This window comes from Poecile atricapillus, chromosome 1, assembly GCF_030490865.1.
Source record: "Poecile atricapillus isolate bPoeAtr1 chromosome 1, bPoeAtr1.hap1, whole genome shotgun sequence".
Classification (NCBI taxonomy): Eukaryota; Metazoa; Chordata; class Aves; order Passeriformes; family Paridae; genus Poecile; species Poecile atricapillus.
Window position 1 is genome coordinate 110,375,437 of NC_081249.1, and position 14,244 is coordinate 110,389,680.

Sequence of the window (14,244 nt, forward strand, 5' to 3'; positions counted from 1 at the left end):
TGCCCTAATAAATGGCACTGCCAAGGAGGAGCTGCTTGCACAAGACAGTGTGGCCCTAGAGACTAAACAGCAACTTTTATACTTGCCTTTCATAAACCCAGTGGGAGGAAATTTTTCTGACAGCAGTATCTGCCACATTAATTTCTTACATCAGTTCAAGCTGTTTTATCTTCTGTTTGGTGTCTTTGGTTATATTCACACAAATGTGTTCAGGGGCTCTTCTCTGCTCCCCAGAAAGCAAATGCACACAGGGGGGATCTGATGGAGGGCAGAGTGGTGTCACAACTGTAAAAACATCACTAAAACTTTCCTTTGTCCCTCTGTCATAGCTGATACCAGCAGAGGTGAGGTAATATGAGAGGTAAGGAGGAAGAACAGGAGGGGAAAAACTCCAGCATCCCAATCTGATTGACCTGCAGTTATAACCCAAGAGAGAAAAGGCATCTGCAAGCAAACTTCAGTGATCTGACCCATGTAAGTGAATGGGAAAGAATGAGGAAGCAGGAAGCAACTAAATCTTCTTAACATTCCAGGAAAGAAATATCCCAGAAAGGAAGAGAGCCTGCACAGGGATGCCGTAGAGGAAATACAAATTACCCACCTGATTTATTGCACAAGGAGAATTTAAATGTGATGGAAACCACCAAAAGTTTTAGATGTATCAAGTCTACACTGTCAGGAAGGGAGGAAAGTTTACAAATGATGGTGGCTTACAAACAAGCTGCAGTCTTTCTTTCACTCCACAACCATGTGAGGCAGAGTTTGAGAAAGAAAAAGAGAAGGAGGAAAGCAACCTGGACTTCACAGCTGGATACTGGAATTTCAAACAAGGTGTTAAACTGAGGGTTTCCTGCCCTGCTCTTCTCCAGCACCTGCTTCACACATCAGCTCAGAGACCAGCCACCATATCATTTTTTATTTTTTTATTTACCATTCAAAAAATCCACTAGTACCTTTTTATTGTCATAGAGTCTTAGAGCCTGAGTCCAGGATCAAGACTTTAATACAGCAGGTGTCACACAAATTCAGGGCAAAAAGATTGTCTCAAAAAGCTTGAGATGTAAGTACATAAGATGTGTGGACATTCCCAAATAAACCCTGCATGCAGCTGTTTCCAGTTCAATTACCCATTTCTAGTTTTTTTTCTTTTAAATTTCATGCAGGAGATTAAGTAACTTTATCTAAACTAACACAAATACCACCTAAGCTAAGTAAAACTTTCCTACCAATTTTTGACTTTCAGTTTGACACATTTCCTTGAAAGAAGTTTAAAACAATCCAGAAATACTTTTCCATAAGCCCCATGGCTACATGTGCTGTAGAATGCCTTGCTGGAGTCACAGAGCAGATACCAAAAGCAGAAATGTGTTCAAAAACTACCTGTAGACACTCTTAAAAAAAAGATCCCTCAAGGCAGGCAGATAGAAAGGCACAGGCAGTGTTTCAAACCTGCATTGCCTAAGCTTCAGCCAGATGAGAGGATGTTCCAGGACAAGGATCTCCCTGTATTTGCTCAGGTCTTGTACTCTTTTCCTAGGTACCCACTGCCAGCCTTCCTCAGGGAGAAAACAATGGACTCAGAAAGAATTTCTGCCTGCCCCAGCATGACCATTCCTGTGTAAAAGACAATGACAAAAAATTGTCATTGCTCAGAAAAATAAGCTTGAAATTGCCACCTGATATGATCAACACAGAAAAGCCCCTTGCTACCATCAAATCTATTTCTGTGAGGCACAGCAGCTGAGCAAGATGTCACTACACTGAGGAGGGCACGGTCTGAGGATGAGCCACAGCTTGAAACCAAAACAGCACACAAAATAACAACGAGCCAACTCTTAGCAAACACCACGGGAAGCAAGAGGTCCTAAGGAGATATTTGAAGGAGATGGAGAGACTACTTGCTCTCACTGTGACATCCAATGCCCTTTCATACTGTTTTGGGAATTACTAGAGAGTTTCTGCCACCACCAATGTCACTCAGGCAGTTCTCCCTAGGAGAAAATATATTTTAAAGGTTTACAGACACAGCAGAAAAATAATATACTAAATTGTCAGCTCTAGAGAGGCACTTTCACATTCCTGCTTGGTTGAGTGTAGTGGCATCAATCTGACATCAAATGCAGATTACAGTGCAGAGATTAATCATAAACGGTTGGCTCTTACTGGCCAGGGGCAATGGACAGAGCAGGAATGTTTTGCTATTATTTTTGCCATTTCTAAGGTCACTTGTGGTATAATGCATTAATTCAAACAATAGCCAGTGATGTGTGTAGCTGAGAGAGGAGATTGTATTCACTAGTGCCAAAACCTGCAAAAGAAAAAACAGTGTTCAGTCCATATAAAACTGGAGCTTAAAAAGCCTGCAGAAGACAGGTCCTAAGCAGCAAGTTCAGCACCCAGCAGGCACCAAATGACCCGGGGAAACTGCATCTAATTAGACTAATGAAGCTACAGCGCGGCTGTGTAATGAAGGTAGCTGTTAGAACTCCTGTCTTTAAAGGCTTTGCTTTTCTTAATAAGCAACATTAGAAATTACCTTCTAGTACTTTCAACTCTTATAAGCTTTTGTGGAATAAATATTTACGAAGGGATGTAGGGGCTGGTTTCACTGAAACACATTCTGGGGTTGCTTCAGAAACAAAAGCTCACATAAACAGAGGTCCAAGCAAACAATAAACATCATGAGCTAAAGGAAAGGGCATGAGTAGCACTCTGGGTTACTTGGCACCAAGGTAAAATGTGCCCCGTGGCAGGGAACTGCGATCAGCGTGCAAAGAGGAGCTCAAAGCCCTGCCTTCAAACAGGTTGTGTGTGTGGCACTCGGCCCCCTCAGATGACGGGCTGGAAACAGCCACTGGGAGATGCTGAGGCTGAGTCCCAGCGCTGAGTGCCGAGAAGAGGGAGGGAGGGAGAAGGAGGAGGTGTGCGAGTGTTGCCGGGTGCTGAAGAGCTGGGGCTCAGCCCGGGGACAGCAACTCACAGCTCCCGGGCGTGTCTGAGCTCCTCGGCAAGGTATCACCCACTTCAGGGTCTGCTGCTCCAAATTCACGGCTCTGACAGCTGCGCTGTTTCTCTGCGGAAGATCTGAGCAAATTTTCTGCGCCACTTTACCCGCGCCCTGGCACCCCTTCCCCACAGCCCGGCCGTAACTCTTCGGAGCAGGGTAACAGCATCACCCACGGGCACGCACTTGTGAAGATCCCAAATCCCACACGAGTCGGGTGCTTGAAACAGACCTTCCCCTTCATCCCCGACCCAGGCAGCAGCCTTTCCACCCAATTTAGGATACACCAGCCCCCCACACATACACTCCGGAGGACTCGTGTGGCCCCTCCCAGCCCTGGAGCCGCGGAGGCGGCACAAGCGCAGGGTCCGCGGTCAGCATCGCACCGGGACTGCTGCAGGTGGGCGCATCCCTGCATCCCGCCGGGCATCCCGCCGGACATCCAGCCCGCCATCCCGCCGGGCATCCCCCCGGGCATCCCGCCGGCCATCCAGCCGGGCATCCCGCCGGCCATCCAGCCGGGCATCCCGCCGGGCATCCCGCCGGGCATCCAGCCGGGCACCCAGCCGGGCACCCAGCCGGACATCCCACCGGCATCCCCCCGGCATCCAGCCGGACATCCCCCGGCTCGCCCCCGGCCCGCCCGCCCCGCCGCTCCCGCAGGTTGCGGGGAGCGCGGAGCCGCCGCGGCCGCTGCGCCGGGCAGGGAGCGCTCGGGGCGGCACCGGAGATTTCCCCGCCGGCTGCCGCTCCCCCGTCCCTCCCCTCTCCTCCCCTCCCCTCCCCGCCTTCTCAGCGTTTCATTTTTGGCGGGGGCAGCGCCGGCTGCGGAGGGAAAGGCTTGGCTCTCCGGGACCGGCGCCTGCCGCGGTGCGGATGCGTATGGACGAATCCTCGTGAAAACAGCTCCCGACGTTTTCCCCCACCCCCCCCAAAAAAAAACCAAACCCAAACAAACCACCCACTTGGATAATTAAAACGGTAAATCTAGCTAACTTTTCATTATCTTGCTTGCTGTGTGCTTATATATGTAGATATTCATTATTTATCTGGCTTCATTTCGTCATCCTTTGGTTTTTGTTAGTTATCTGATCTTGCGCTGCCGGAAAACTTGAAATATTGGGGTTTGGAACAGAGGAGGACTCCGTTTCTGCTTTCTCCTAAAGTTGGACTGAGGAATGAAAACGTTCCTAGTTCGTACCAACCTTGTGAATGCTTTTACTTGCTTTACCAACCTGAACGTAGATGAGATTTCCTGTGGCAGCGTCCTGGAGTTTGCTTTCCTTTAATTTTTGCCGATAATACAGCAAAGATGTGTGCATGCTACACACAGTCAGTCCTGTAGGCTGATGGATTTTGTATGCTGAAATTCTAACTAGGCTTTGAATCTCTTTAGCTTATGATGTTAACAAGTGAATTGTCTTCTGTTTTCATCCTAATTCAACTTGTGGATTCTGCCAAGAGATCATCTAAACCAAATCCAGTAGTGTTTCTTAGCCCTGTAATTATTCAGCTGCCTTTTCAGGGATAGAAGCATGCTCTCATTTGTACAGGTCACACAATTTGTACATCTTCTTAATCCTTGTTTTGGAAGATATTAATTTTAAATAGTCCCTGTATTGGCTGGATACTTTATAAGACTGGCAACCCCAGGCTTTCTGCAAATTATGAAAACCAACTTTAGGAAATTATATGTCTTTGCTTTGTTAGGTATTGTAATACCACAGATACTTATGTTTGATACTATAAGATATTCTTCTTGGCATATTAATCCAGCAGATATTTACCTGAGGAAAATAAATTTGAGATGTTAGTTTTAAAAAAAAATCAATGTATGATGGGAGAAAAGACTGTCTTATTTTCATCAAATAAGAGAAAATGAGAGCATCAGTTGCATAGTTGGTAAAAATTACTGACCTGAACTTTGCTGTAAAACACGGGCTAAACTTCCAAGTCTGACTTGGGAAAAACTTAGCTCAGAGCAGACTCTGTTGCTCTTCATTGATTTTGTTTCTTTCCTTTCTGAGAAGTCAATCATGTATTGATCTACCTGCCTATACATGCATGGGCATATTCGCCTGCCCAGGCACACACCTGATACTGTCCAAGTTCAGGACTTGTGAGCTGAGGTTTTGAGCCACAATGACTACAAACAATGCAGGAGAAAGGAAAAAGGAGGAGGGATTTACAATATTTGCTGTTGGGCATGTATTTTACAGACTTTACCTTGGAAATGAGTCTCAGAAGTCAAAGAAGAGAGGCAGGACCTCATGTGCACTTGGCACAGCTTCTGCTCTGAGCTGCTGCCTGCTGAATTTTCATCTGTATTTAAATTAATCTTTGAAAAATGCGGTTTCATCCATCATTTATCTTGTTAGTGTTAAAAATGGGATAAAACATGCATTTTCTGGTTAATTTGGTCTGTTAAATTCTAGGATCTGTTGACCCAAGAGACAAGTACTTTGCTTAGGGGCTGAAAAAATTATTTTTGCTTATGATCATACAAACTGCTGTGTGCTGACACTGCATGCTTCACTTCTTGCAGTGTTGTATGAAACAGGAATATGGAATTAGGAGTCATTTTTTTCTCCTACACATAGGGCTTCAAGGGGTTAAGTGACTGGTCAGCAGCACTGCTCAGAGCATTAGTAACTCCAAGGATTATTACTTTCTGAACACTTGGAAAGTTACAGCCTTTGCCTCAGGTTGTTTTAAGGCACTGTGAATAAACTGCTCTTGGTACCCCAGCCTCTTCACAATTACCATTCACAACTTTTCTATTTGGTGGGATTTCTGGAAAGTCCAGATTTCCACCAAGCTTGTTCATAAATATCTGGAAGTTTCTTCTTTTTGATTGTGGAGACTGAAGCACTTGGAAGGTTAAAGGAGGGGAAAAGGTCATCAGCTGCAAGCCATTGTGAAAAGCTAATATAATATCTAAAATTTGATTTCTGACTTACCTAAAAGTCTGCTTTTTTTAAGAGGAGATTAATCAAGCCTTCATTGTTTTGGAGTTTCATTGTAATTATTATTATTATTCCCAGAAGTTTGGGACTCTACAGCTTTCACTGCCCTCAGTGAAACCTGCAAATAAGCAAGTTTCCTTGCATGCTTCCTCCTCCTTCCTTCTCTGAGAGCCCCAAATTGCCTGATCTTTCCATCCAAGCAGCAAATGAAAGGGCTGGCAGAATACACTCAGGCAGGAGGCATCCACTGCATGTAGAATCCAACTTCTGAGTACTGAGAGTCCTCTTGAGCTGGGGTTACAGGACATCTCTCAGGTGCTCACATCATTTTGTGCTAATTCCACATCTGAGGGTGACATACCACTTTTCTAGTGTTTGAGAGAGGAGGAGTGATTAAAATTCAGATATTTTTAATGACTTCCTGATGCACAGCTGTTAAAAGCGACAACTGAATTTATTTGATCTGAAAGAGTGACACCTTTTTGCCCCAATTTTCTCTAAGGTATTTACTGGAAATAAGCCTTATATGCTGCCAGATTCAGTGTTCTGCCCTACTATTAACCTCCCACCCAGAAACGAGGGAAAAAAGGCACAAGTTCAAAATGCATGAAAAACTGACTTTAAGACAGCTTTAGCTGAAATTGAAATCAGTTTTTATACCTTTGTCTTTTAAATGACTAATCTCTATCTGTGGGTGTCCATTTAACCTGTGATATAACTTTAGAAGCTGCTGGAGGCAATTTGTACTACAGGATCTGAGGTGATTAACATTGGGTACACATGTACATAAAGCATTTCAGTATTTGATGGGTTGCATCTCTTGGTGTTGGATGCCTTTCTCCTTTTTTTAATATCGCATTCTCATCTGCGGGGTAATTTATGAGCACAAGCAAAGGTTACAGGCTTCCTTAATTCAAGCTTCAACTGTTATGGCATTTTTATATAAATTCTCATTTTCTTTGTCATTTAGCAAAAAGGTTCAATGTGATCCATTATCCTGCAACTATTGTGGTGAAAAACAACAAAAAGTGGTTCTATCAAAAATGTGTCCCCTGGTTGTATTTTTTTGTAAACTAATTATTTATGTCAGACATAATGTTGCCCTCTGCTGTGACATTATGTTTCCAAATGTAATAAAGTTGGGGAAGTTTCAATGCATGAAAAAAACAAAGTATTTTTTCCATGGGCATTTGATGTCCATGGTTTGAGATTTGCTCCTGGCAGAGGAACAAGTCCTTCTGCCTATACAATTCACATTTTAATTACAACCAGGGCACATTTCAGAAAATGTATGTTATATATATTGAATTTCAAGTGTTATTTTCATAGTGGTTCATCTTACAAATTAATGTTGGAGTAAGAGAATGGAATTGGAGGTTATTTCCTCCAGATTCTCTTTAGGTCCTCAGTTCTGCAGTTATTGGAGGAAGAAAAGCACATGGGACTACAGTGAAATATGCAGACCTAGACATCCTAAGAATTGACTAAACACTTTTTAGTTTGTCTTGCCTGCAGTAGGAGTGTGTCACATGGTAATTTGGGAAGTTAACTTGGAAATGGAAGAGTTATGAAACTGGGTTTTCCTCCTACAGCTGTGCATCCCTGTGTGTGCCTTTGCAGGTTTGATGTAGGGGAGAGGTGAAAAGCCCAAAATTAAAAGCAGGATGGCTACTTTTAAATAGGCTTGCTCTGCCATGAAGCATCAGCTCAGCGCAACGAAAAGTCCAACCTCAGGGCTCCCACATCACTGGCTCCTCTGAAAAATGGGAGGATTGGTAAAGCTCTATCAGTACGTGAGAAAAGTAGCCTTGTTGACTCTGTTTAAGTATTGTTTCTTGTCAAAATACAAAATGAGCTTTGGAAGTTTTGAGTGGCAAGCATCCCCAAATTTAAGACAAGGCTTATCAAAGTGAAAAAAATGTCTGCCTAAGTTTTTGATTTGTTTTTGTTTGGGCTTTTTTTTCTTATTTGTTCCTAGAATCTTGTGCCTGATTCATTCTATTTTGTAAGAAATCATTACTCCACTATGTTAAATGGCAGTGTTACCTTTTCAGGCTTTGACTGAGCTGGATTTGTGTTGATTGTGGAAAACAGAATGGTTTGATGGTGAAAACATCCAAAAATAATCAGCCAGTCATCTGGCCCATGCACAGACACAGCAGTTATGCCCCAAGTGCCTACCTGTTAAAAAGTCATTCTCTGCCACAGGTAATATTGAATTGCAGAGTGACAATCCTGCTGCTGAGCTGTCTGTGAGGTGCAAAGTAGGGCCAAGGTGATTTAGCTGCCCACTTGTATACTTAGGTGTCTGTGCTTACACATGTGCACAAACACACAGAACAGTTCCATGGAGGCCAATACAAAATTCATGTGAATGAACAAAAGTTGTGGTGAATTGTGAGGCAACACTGGGACAATGACCTACTGGAGAAAGAGGAAAGGAAAGCAGAAATGAAAACTGGGAATCACAGTACGTAGATCCAGTATGTAGACTTTTGACCAGAGTGAGAAGGGTTGGAACTGGCTACCTCTCCCAGAAATGCTTGTGCAGTAATGAGAGGGGATTGTAATTTGATGGAATTCTGCCAAAGGGTACTTTGTACCTATTGAAGTGTGGTTTCACTTGGCAGCTTCTCCTGACTTGAGGAGAACTTCCAAACTCTGCTGCTATAAGTCACAATCAAAAATATGACGGTGTTAGAAAACTTTGACCTTCAAAAGAGAATTTGAGAGTATTAAATTACTGTACCTGTAACATAGTCGTGTCTGCAATAACAATTACAGGCAAAATGACAGAAATCAGCATCCCCTTCCCCCTTTTTCACAGTGGAAATATAAGTTCATTTCAGTCAAGTTTCATTCCTTTTCCTTTCTTCCTAGAGCTGTCTGTAGTTGGTTCCTGCAGCAGCTGGGTGAGCAGGACGGTTGGCCTGGGTCTTTTCATGGACTGGAATGCCAAATGTCCCTGCTTATCGTTCCCTCCCTCTGACAGAGGACACGCTGTTCAGTGAATCACTCTTATGGCCAGCAGCAGAACATGACTTCAGCATCACCTTGCATCTTCTGTCCTCCCAGTCCTGCTGCCTTTCGTGCCTCACAGCAATTAGGTTTCAGGCAGACCACACGTCCTCATCCTCCGCTGTTTGAGTTTCCTGGGGTCTGACTTGTTGGATTGCTGCTGATTGCACTCACGTGGTAGCACTGACACTGCCCTGCCTGGAAAACTTCCTGTGTGGGCAGCAATAATCCTTTGGGCTCTTGTTTCTGCCTGAATCCAGAAGCCACTGTGCGTGACACTTACTGGAGGGTGGCTGTAATACATCAAAACAAGCATTTTCCAATTTTAAGTGCAGATGATTTATTTGTATTATAACCACATTAGTTAGTCTCTAGATGCATACATTTGGGCCCTAATTGGATCTTTCACTATATAAAAGTGGTCCTTCCTCTAGGAGGAAAGAAACACATTATTTATTTTTTTTTTTACCTAGCACTGTTGATTTGTTAACATTAAATCCATCCAGTTTATTTGTATTAAGCCTAAGATTATCTCTAAATTGAATGGGGGTAGGGGGGGAAGTAGCTATCAATAGTCATTTTCTTACCCTTAGCTTTGTGCTAGATTATAAAAGATCAGCCTGGCTTGGAGAAGCCACTGCAGTAGGCAGTGCTGGAGCCCACGGAGTACAAGTTTGCCACCTCACTGTGATGACTGTGGCTCACTGAGTCACTGACGAGAAGGGGGTGCTCTGAAACCAACAGAGACAACTGAAACAGGGAGATCTGTGATCAAAATATGATCCCTGGGAGAGATTTTAGGCCATGGTTTATTGGTAACTCAACCACTAAAGGATGTAGGCTAACTTGGACCTCATCAGTATTACTCAGAGATACAGCCCAGTCAGTTATCAGAGTATCTTCCTCTAATTTGTGTTATAATAATTCCTGGTAAATACAGCACAAGCTTTAAACAGGGCCACAGACACAAAGCAATAAATGTGTGCTGGGTGAAAATATTAGGAGTATGTACCATTGTCTGGAAAGCTTTTATCAAAAATAGCTCATTATAACAACTATTGTCGAGTTATAAACCTTACACCACTTGTGATTGTACAGGAGACTCTCCTGGGTGCCCTGAAATGTTTTAATTAATAGTTTAATAAAAATTAGTGTTTATTCATTAATTATTCATTAACAGTTGAGCTGAGGGAATAACCTGTAAAGTTGGTAAGCGTGCAGGTGATGAAAGGTTGGGGAGGAATGCAAATGGATGGAACAACTGAGTTAGAATTAAAGACTGTCATAAAAAATGCAGCTGCATAGAACCAGTATCAGGGATGCTCTTGGGCAGGAACGGCCAAGAGTGCAAATTTAACAGTGGAAATGAGTGGCCAGGCAGAGGTGACACCCCAGCAATATCACAGAGCTGATTCATGTTCTGATGATGTCTCTGGTGAATCCTTTTTGAATAACTGCTACATGGCCCTTCACATCCTGGGCATGTGGAAACAGAGAGAGCAGAGCTGCTCTGCAAGGGGGACATGCTGGGAGCCCAGGTGACCCCAGCACAGGCACTCCTCACAGAGGGGCCACAGCCAAGCACGGGCAGGCAGAGCCAGGTGCCCATAATGGGATCAGTGACAGCCCCAGAACTGTGGGGGATGAACCAGGGGATACCCCAGGGAGCAGCCAGGAGCAAAAAATGACAGACATTATTTAGTGACACAGAAAAAAATTCAAATGTACCAGAGAAAACAAGCAAATAATACAATTATCCTCTCAAGAAAACAGGAAAGTCAAACTTTAGAAGTCTAATAGCATTTTGGTCTCTGTGAAAGATGCATTTTAGGCTGCTGATTTCTTTCCTAGGGAAATGACTTCCATTCTGTCCTAACACTTGTATCTGCATAAACAATCTTCTGTATTGGGCTTGCCCAACATAATGGCATCATTACCATCTCTTCCGCACAAAGAATTTTTACATTATGGTCATAAATCAAACTCCTTCTCACTCTGCCTTTTACTGAAGACTTTTAATTTTTTTCTTCCAGTCTAGTCTCACTCCTCTCAAAGACTGTACTGCAGGTCTCATTAGGAAATTACCTGAAGATTGACAGTTGCCAGTGGCAAAAAAGAGCCCCTGCTGTTTTCTAAAAGGCAAAATGTGTTTCTTTTCGTTTAGACCAAAGCCTTGTGTGATTATGGGGTTTTGGCCTTTTTTTTTTTTTTTTAAATTAATATTTTAGGATGTTTATACCCAGAATAAACAACCATTTGCTATTAATACTAAGGATCTAAGTGACACTGTCACTTCTCTGATTTGCTGTTAAGTTCCTATCTCCTGATCATCAAAACTGTCTCGGTTTGAGTTTGTTTGGACCCTGTTATGCAGAAAACCAATCCGTTCCTTTCAAGACAAAAGCCATATGTGGATTTAGAGGTGATTTGTTGAGGAGACCATTTCAAATAAGCACAGTAGCCAGGGCCATATCCAGACTGGGATCTTTCTGTGCTGCACAGTGTTTTCCAGCACACTTCCAGCAGATCTTCTGCTCTCAAGGGCTCGCAAACCTTTGTGTCATGTCCAAGGATGTGCAATTTATCCCCCCTTTGATAACAGGCTATCAAACTACCAATCCACTGATTGAGCTCTCATGTCAATTTAGGTCTTTTGAACCATAAAATCTCTAAAAAAAAGTGATGATGTCTTTCAACCACATGGCCCTGTGTTACAGGCCACACAGTGTGGGCACTGCTGCTTGTTCACCCTGCTCTAGATGGAGTTAACAGGAATATTGTGGGCACCAGCCCCACTTCAGCTAAGGAGCTGGGAACTCACAGCAAGAGAGACATTTTTCCTGTTTGTTTCAGAGATTTTGTGATTCAGGATTAAGTTTTTTGTTTGCATTTCAGATTTTGTCAATGGCCTAGAGACACCCTAAGATTTCTCCTTGGGAAAAGCAGATCAGGCTTTTCTCAGCCCGGGGCAAGGCAGTTACCACTGGACAGATGACAAAATGAAACAGCAAGATGAGCAGCCCAGGATGCATCCATTAGTTTTTGGTACAAAATTCAGTGATGCTTTGAACTCTCTGTAAAAGACAAATCTGACCTACAAAATACCTATATTTGGACCCAGCTGCCAAAGAAAGACAAGTCAAGAGGTCATTAAGTGTGCAGCCTGCTCGTGACTGTAGTGGCAGCCAGCACCTGTAAGTGCTGGACCATTCAGATCCCCTCATAACAGCAAAGAACAGGAGCCTTACAAATGCTGTCACTTCTCCAGAACATGATTTGTGCGGCTTTTGTGAGGCACTTACACAGTCCCTCGTGAACAACAGCCTGGGCTGTGGGTGTATATGGTATTGGGACACAATGTGCTATTCACACTGGAATTCCAAATCCACTGTAGTTGCCCAAAAGCCAGGAGTGTCATCTGCACTTAGATGTGTGATCTTTAATCAGCAGCAAGAGTGCTGGGTGTATATCTTGTTTTTAAGATGACCTATGAAGCTGTCAGCTGTAGCTGCTTGACCTATAACAGATAATGCCATCAGGAGGAGCAAGCACTTAAATGAAAAATAGCTTTCCTTGCTTTGCCTAACATTCATCTGACACTCCTAAAGGCTGGAGCTGGGCAGCACAACTACAAACAGAGTGTAAGTTCACTATGAAGGTGCCTCAATTGTCTCTTTCTAGTGGGCTTATGTTTCTTCTCTCAATTCTTAGGTAACGAGTCTGTTCCTCATCAGCCTTCTCCTTGATCTTGTGCTGAAATTATTTATTGGCTCTCTTGGTAGTTTGTTAGACTAATGGAACTCATTTCCTGTTATATACTGCTACATGTAAGAAATAAGCAAACCATGTTTTGTCATTTCAGTCATTTTAATCTACAAAATCTCCCAAACAGAACATAGAAAAGGGGTGCTTAGATGCACTGAAACTTCATCTGATTTTTAGTCTTAAGAAGCTAAATTCGGAAAAGGCACCAAAAGAGCGTGAAAAGTATTATTTAGGAAAACCAGACATTAGATTTACAGTGAGATTCTTTGAGGTTCTTTAGATACTATGCTTCAGAAGCAGCTGCTGTCTCAATGGCACACATCACTGGTTACATTTTCCCTCGAAAGCATGACATCTAATTTCAGAAAAGCAGTCATTAATTTCTAGCTTCAAAAGTCTGTAAAGTGTGTCAATCATAAATGACAATTAACAAAAATTCTCAATGTAGCAATAATTTAATCTCTAAAAAAGAAGAGAGAATAAAAATGTGTCTTGGATATTTTCAGGCTTGAATGGCTAAACTAGAGAGTTTTTGACAACACATTCTGCCTTCAGCTTCAAAATGTTTATTGTCTTGTGCTCTGAAGAGCTAAAGAACCACTGTAACTGATAGAGGAAATAATTTTAGTGGACCATATGTCCACCAAAATTATGCCATTTAAAGAAGTGAAATTATTTGCAGATACACTGAATTTTTTGCCAGAACAAACCTTAACCAAGGATTATTGGGCACAGAGATTTCAGGTTTTTTAACAATCCTGATACACCAGTAAAGGAAGATAGTTGCAACAGGATGGCAGTGTTTCTGTAATAGTTCAGTAACTGGAAAGCACAGTCTAGAGACAAATTCTTGCTCTTTGGGGGTTTTTCATCATGTAACAGTTTTAACCTCACCAAGGACCACTGTCAGAGTCTCCTGCTCCTTCTGCTCATTACAGGCTGTTCTCAAACAGGCTTGGAGCCACAGAGCAGCAGCAAGAGGAGCTCTCTAACCAGCTTTTATGGCAGTCCTGAAGACAGAGATGCTCTGGTTCAAAGCCCTTTTATCTCCATTTAAGAGAAGGGCCTGAAATGGGCTTAAGTTAGTGCTCTGAGGGGGAGTGGGAAAAGCAGAGCTTTGTGTTGCAAGGTGTGCAGGCACCCACACTTTGAACTGCTTTATCCATCCCCAGCACAGGCAGAGCTGACCTCTGCTGGAATCAAAGAGTATAGAAAATAAATCGAGGGATTTATGTCCATATGAAGAGAGGAACACATTTTTTGCAAACTCCTCATTCCCTTTCAATATGTGTTAGCAGAAAATCCCATTAAATTCTTCTTTGCCGACGCCTATCTGTGAAGGCTGGTGGATGCAACACAAGAAAAATGGAAAAAACTACCCACCAGAAACTCAGGTCTGTGTTGCATCCACCTGCAGGAATGGGCTGGGTCAGCTTGATTTGGACATATCCTGAGGCAAGGATGGAGAAAGAGGAGGGTGGGTCCTGACTC

General features: G+C 43.1%; 1 protein-coding gene across 1 annotated transcript in view; it reads left to right on the forward strand.

The window, feature by feature from the left end:
- The first annotated feature begins 3,838 nt into the window (after nucleotides 1-3,838).
- Nucleotides 3,839-14,244, forward strand: part of HTR1F (5-hydroxytryptamine receptor 1F) — a 103,576-nt gene continuing 93,170 nt past the window's right edge. The window contains exon 1 of the mRNA XM_058829500.1: nucleotides 3,839-3,985. The gene's annotated coding sequence lies outside the window, so the exon portion shown is untranslated. The remainder of the gene's footprint in view (nucleotides 3,986-14,244) is intronic.